The sequence below is a fragment of the Hermetia illucens genome, chromosome 5 (genome assembly GCF_905115235.1).
Source record: "Hermetia illucens chromosome 5, iHerIll2.2.curated.20191125, whole genome shotgun sequence".
NCBI classification, from domain to species: Eukaryota; Metazoa; Arthropoda; class Insecta; order Diptera; family Stratiomyidae; genus Hermetia; species Hermetia illucens.
The window spans coordinates 82,613,980-82,620,396 of record NC_051853.1 but is presented as its reverse complement, the minus strand read 5'-3'; positions in this window follow the sequence as shown (position 1 = coordinate 82,620,396).

The following is a 6,417-nucleotide window of genomic DNA, read 5'->3' as shown; positions in this document are numbered from 1 at the left end:
GCAACAACGGTATCAGTCTATACCAAGTGCATGGCATCTGGTGGATGCAAGACCTACATAAATCTCTACCGAACTAAGGAGTACGGCACCCGTGTTGAAACGCAACACCACGCCGAGGCCCGAAGGTCTCTGCTCTCTTGAGCATCACCAACAACCCCCATGAAGCTAGGGGGCCAACCGCAAACAACCGAGCTGTACTCACATACAACGGGGGCTATCCCAGTTCCCATGGTATCAGTAAGGTTTCGCGACCTGTTGCCACTTCAGATGAGTCCCTGTGCAGACTCGGGTTTGATCGCCCTGATTAGGCCTTTGGAGCATTCGCCTACTGCATCACGGTCGGCAAGCCAAAGTGAATACGGGGTCTCCCGGTGCCACCACTATGGAGGTTCTCCTCGGCCACTTAGTTTTGGTTTAGCCGACAGAGTTGCTGCTCCGTCTTCCCCACCGCTACCTCTGAGCACCGAAACGTTTCAGGTGTTGAACGGCGGTGTTCAACGGCGCAATAACTGGTATTCGGTTTAGGTTTGCCTTAGTAAGGAACTCCAGACACCCCGGTTACGCGCCGAGGTTTACCAATTTGATACCCCTAAAAGCTGTTTGGCGTCTTGATCTACGCCATCACTCCATCTCAGGGAGGGTCTGCCTCTTCTTTTTCTACCGTAGAAATTGCTCTTATAGACTTTGCGGGCTGAATCATCCTCATCCATACGGATTAGGTGACCCATCCACCGCAACTTGTTGAGCCGGATTTCATGCATTACCAGACGGTCGTGGTATAGCTCATCGATTTTGTCTTTATTTAGACTACTGAATCGTCAATCCTCTTCTAGGGGGCCAAACATTCTTTGGAGGAATCTTCTCTCGAACGCGGTCAAGAGTTCTTAATTTTGCTTGATAAGAACCTGGGTCTCCGAGCAAAACAAGGATTGGCAAGATCATAGCCTTATACAGTAAGAGCTTTGACCCTGTGGTGAGACGTTTCGAGCGAAACAAGTTGTAGTTTCCTATCTTCATTGTTTTCGTCGTCCAGTGCGATTTAATGTTCGTTCTTGCTGACTTTGCCACCGTGTACTTTGTCTTGCCTTCATTAATGTGCAGCCTGAGATCTCGTGCCGCCTGCTCGATCTGGATGAAGGTAGACTGTACATATCGGGTTGTTCTTTCCATAATTTCAATATCGTCAGCGTACGCCAGTAGTTGGATGGACTTGAAGAGGAAGAGAGGATCCCCTTGCCTTAGATCGTTGTTGATGTTGAATGGTCTCGAGAATGATCCTGCTGCTTTGGCCTCGCATATTGGTCAGGGTCAGCCTAGTCAGTTTTATCAATTTTGTTGGGATACCGAATTCTCTCATGGTCGTGTACAGCTTTATCCTGGCTATCATAGGCGGCTTAAAGTCGATGAAAAAATGCTGCAACTGGTGGCCATATTCCAGCAGTTTTTCCATCGCTTGCTACAGAGAGAAAATCTGATCTGTTGCTGATTTGCCTGGAGTGAAGCATGGGTCAATGATGTTCTGGGCATATGGGGCTATCCGGCCTAGCAATATAGCGGACAATATTTGCTAGATAGAAATTTGCCGTCAAATATTGTCTCTTCCTGAGGTGATCTCATGTTTAGCATTCTTTTTAAAGCTTGATCTGAATGATCTGATGCATACACGAATATGATTTCACAACGGCAATGAATCCTTGAGGAGAAATATGAATTTACAACAACATGGAAGCGTTTGGAATGTTTTGGGAAAAATATGAAAGATGTTCTAAACTGTGCTAAGGTACATTTAAATTGTAACCCCACAAAATGGAATATTCCTATTATTTAAGAATCGAAATTTTGCAGGATTGGTAGCTTCTAGGTAAAAGTGGATCGAATATTTTGTGAGAGGAATGTTTTTTAGATTAGGTCGAGAGTGGCATGCAAGATTGGACATATTACTTGAACGTGTACACAATTGTTATTTTGAATTCAAAATTGCGTCTGTTGCTCCAACAAAGCGGCAACTGCGGAAAGCTTTCTTTGTATAACCTCCTGGCTACGAGGATTTTAGTGGACGTCATGACAAAAAGAATTCTACCATTGCGCTGGTGAGGAAAACAGAAGTTGCCGCATATAGCATACTGCATATTACGATAATGAGCAGCTGAAGAGGTAGAATGAGCACTTTAACATGTTTCTGAATTATGTAACATCCGGCAAAATTCTACTTCTTGTGCTTGATACGGTAAGACATCGCAACATGCTTTTCTAACCAAAACGAACTTATATTTGCCATCAGTGTACTCGAACTAGGATAAAGCCGCCGGCCTTGACGGTCTCTGCACAACTTTTAAGTGCAGTTCCTGCAGACTTTGAAGAGTTGTTACTTCCACTCATTCGTAAATGCTAGGGATCTGAGATCTTTCTCAGTGAATGGAAGAAGGGGATGATGGTCGTGAGTAAATATCAAAGAAGAGTATCCGTCTTGAGTGCGGCAACTGTTGCGAAGAAAGTAGCTAAAATCGTTCTGCAACGGATCAAGAAACACATCGAAAGCTTGGTCGATAGAGAGCAGGTTGGTTTCCTTTTTTGGGAAAGAGGCACAGCAACGAATAGACTTTGTGGTTGCCCTACGCTCCAAAAAGGAGTGAACAAACAAAAATAAAGTCATGGGAATGGGTAGAGGGAAGCAGATTGCTGTCAAGGAATTGAATATTTAAAAAAATCGCATGGCAAAGGGAAGCCTATAATGGAAATCGCACTGATTGAGCTGTAGAGCAGATGTGCGGTCCGCAACTTTATTCGGGACCCTGGAATTTATGGTAAGAAAATGTCGAAATAACTGCCAAGAATTGTATGATAAGTCCTCGATCCGAACACAATTATTACATTTAGAGAGAGAGACTAGAGTTAGACTCTACATTAACCGCACGGGAAACGCGGCTAAGGATTTACAATCAGTTTAGAAATGCTCGAAACATTATCGTTGAACATTTCGACTGAAATCGATCCTGTTTCTGCACAATGACAGTGACGAAGAGAATATTGTAAGTTGAACGGATTTTCATGGAGAGCAATTTCAAGGATGGTGAACAGCAACTTTAAAATGAAGCAAGTCCCTAAGAGATAGAAGGCAATCGTAATAAGTAAAACAATTTAAAAATGTGAATGTGTTATTACGAAGAACGTTGAAATAGAAGGCAGCGTCAAATACGACTAATGGGTTTAGGGCGATCAGTTATATCGGTAGATTTTTGTCATTCAATGGAAGAAATGTTGAAGTAAAGCATCTTAAGCGCCGTAAATTGCAGCGAAGACCGTATCTTAAAGAAGAGAAGAAAATGACCTTTGTTAAAAGCCGTTTGCATTGGAAGAAAAAAGGACGAGAAAAAGTTCGGTCACAATGGGCCCGACGGTTGCTGTTATTATTTTTATGGTTTGAGCAATAAGCAGTATAGTGGCGAAAGTGTGCTATAGACTACAAGGAAAAATCAAAAAATTTGATTTTCGCTTGAAAATAAACAGCCCACGATATGACATCATCAACGGCGCCACAACCGGTATCCGGTCTAGGTCGCCCTAATAAGGAACTCCAGACATCCCGGTTTTGTGCCGAGGTCTACCAATTCGGCGTCACTAAAAGTTGTCTGACTTTCTGGCCTACGCGATCGCTCCATCTCAGGCAGGATCTGCCTCGTCTTCTTTTTCTACCATAGATAATTACCCTTATAGACTTTGCGGGCTGAATGATCCTCATCCATATTATTAAGTGACCCGCCCACCGCAACCTATTGAGCCGTATTTTATCCACAACCAGACGGTCGTGGTATCGCTCATAGATTTCGTTGTAGGCTACGGAATCATTCATTCTCATGTAGGGGGCCAAAAATTCTTCGAAGAATTTTTCTCTCGAAAGCGACCAAGAGTTCGCAAAATTTTTTGCTAAAAACCCAAGCCTCCGAGGAGTACTCGTATATGAGGCCTGCCAAGATCATTGTCTTGTACAACGGAACAGTTTTGGTAAGTTGAAATATACTCTTGGCTACCAACACCCGTGCGCAGATTTCATCCTCATAGCTGTTATCGGTTGTGATTTTCGACCCTAGATAGGAGAAATTTTCAACGGTCTCAAAGTTGCAGTCTCTTATCTTTATTCTTCTCTTGGTTGGTTGGTTTTTGGTGCCGTTGCCACCATATATTTCATTTTGCCTTCATTGATGTGCATCCAAAGATCTCCCGCCGCCTGCTCAATCTGAATGAAGGCAGTTTGTACGTCTCGGGTCGTTTTTGCCGTGATGTCGATATCGTCAGCATAGCCTAGTAATTGGGTGGACTCAAGGAGGATGGTGCGTCTCGCATTTACCTCAGCATCGTGGATAACTTTTTCCAGGGCCAGATTAAAGAGTGATATGAGAGATATGTGGAAATCCGTAATGAGGATTTCAATGATAATTTGGGAAAAATTGCGGCTCCGTCTTTCATTTGTTCATTTTTCAACAACACAATAATGTTGGAATTCACATTGCAAGATTGGTAAGAGGTACTTTTAATAGTAATAAATTAGGTTCTCGATTTCCCAGAAAGTTCCCCAAAGCTAAATATTATTGAAAATTGTTGGGGTGATCTAGGCCGAATCGCTTACGCTGAATCAGAACAATTTTGAAACCCAAAGTGATTAGAAACTAATATTACTTCTCCGCTTGGCCAGATACCGAGAAAATATGTTAGAAAATTATATAAAAGTTGGCTAAAAGGAAAAATAAAGATTATAAAAAAGAAAAGATACTCAATAAAATACCAAATTACTCTAAGCAGTTAGGTTTGATTGCTTAAATTCCATTCCACGATAGCAAAAATAGGATGTGCTCTATCTTTTTTACCCACTGAAAATTCATTTTTTTTTAATTACTTGATGTGTTACGTGGAAAACCTCAGTTAACTACCTAGGAACATTCATCGAGTTTGAGGGGTCGTTCTATTTTTTTTAGTACTTTTTGAAAGACAGGTGGTGGCTTATCATCATTTAACCAGCACTGTATGTGAAATGCTCTACGCAGGAAAGACTTCATGACTGGATCGGGGTAAAATCAGAGGAGTTTGAAGTCCAAAGCGGAGCCTGCCAGGGTTCCATCTTGTTGCCTATTCTTTTTCTTTTTGTTATCGGTGACGTTCTTGATTCTGCCTTGGCTGAAGAACTGAAGGAGTTAAATGAACTATGTTCTGCTTCCCCAAACATCTCGACATCTGCTAACTCTCTCACCGAGACATGGACCTTGACCAAATGGCTCTAGATTTGGAAAAGTAGGCAAGTAGAGTTGGACTGAAAATAAACAACAAACCAATGGTTCTCAGCCTGGCGGGCCATTGCACTCTTCCTACCTGTATCAACGGGAAGAACATCGATGGCGTAGTCAAATTTGTATATTTGGGGAGCGTTGTTTTTTGGACGACGACACCAAACTTATGTGGCTGAATTCATTTATAATTAACAAATTGAGGCTGTTCCGTGATAATGTTCTCGCTATGCTACTATATGGGGAAGCTACTATAGCACCAAGCTTTCCTCAACACTTATCTGCTACGCGTCTTCAGGGTATATCAGTTGTCTGATACAATTTCCAATAAAGAACCTCATCTACGTCAGTTCAATTGCCCGTGGACTTGTTGATGAAAAAGTGGAAGTAGCAGTTGATAGGTCACACATCAATTCATGTCTGTATCAAGCTATCGAGTCATTCAGTCAGATTTGGGCTTCCGGACCAGATACCCACTTACGTGCTGATGAGAAAGCAGAAATGGCAGTGGGCAGGATACATTAAGAAAGGACCCTATCCCTATTGGGAGTGAATCGTTTTAGGCGTTGCAGAAAACAGACTAGGAGGAGTGCAGGCTCCCCGCAAAATCAGGAAGGAAGCTGAAGTATATTGACAGGAATCGACATCGATGGTGCATAGGCATGGCTGGCATGATATATTCCACATAGTGGACTATCTATGGCAACCATTACAAAAACGGCAGCACATCGCATATGCATGAATATTTACGTCCATCATATATGGCTTGAGGAAAGTGGTTAGCATACTTTAAAAATGGACAGACATATAGGAATACAGGATATGCGGGGTTATGGAACGAATATTGCATTTTCAGTTATTGAAGCCTAATCAAACTATACGAGTGGCAAGATATTGATCACAACTACCACGTTTAAAGCGAAGATAAGGAGAGAATCGATACCACTAGGCTATAGCGTAATATTACAGTGCACAGAGCCATGTTGCGGAAGAGCTATTTAAAGGGGTTGAACTGGGAGATTGTATCCCACTATCTGTATTCACTAAGCATTGTTCTTTCAGACCATTATTTATTTAGATCAATGAACAATACCCTGACTGATCAAAGATTGTATTCTTATGAAGATCTCGAGAAACGGGT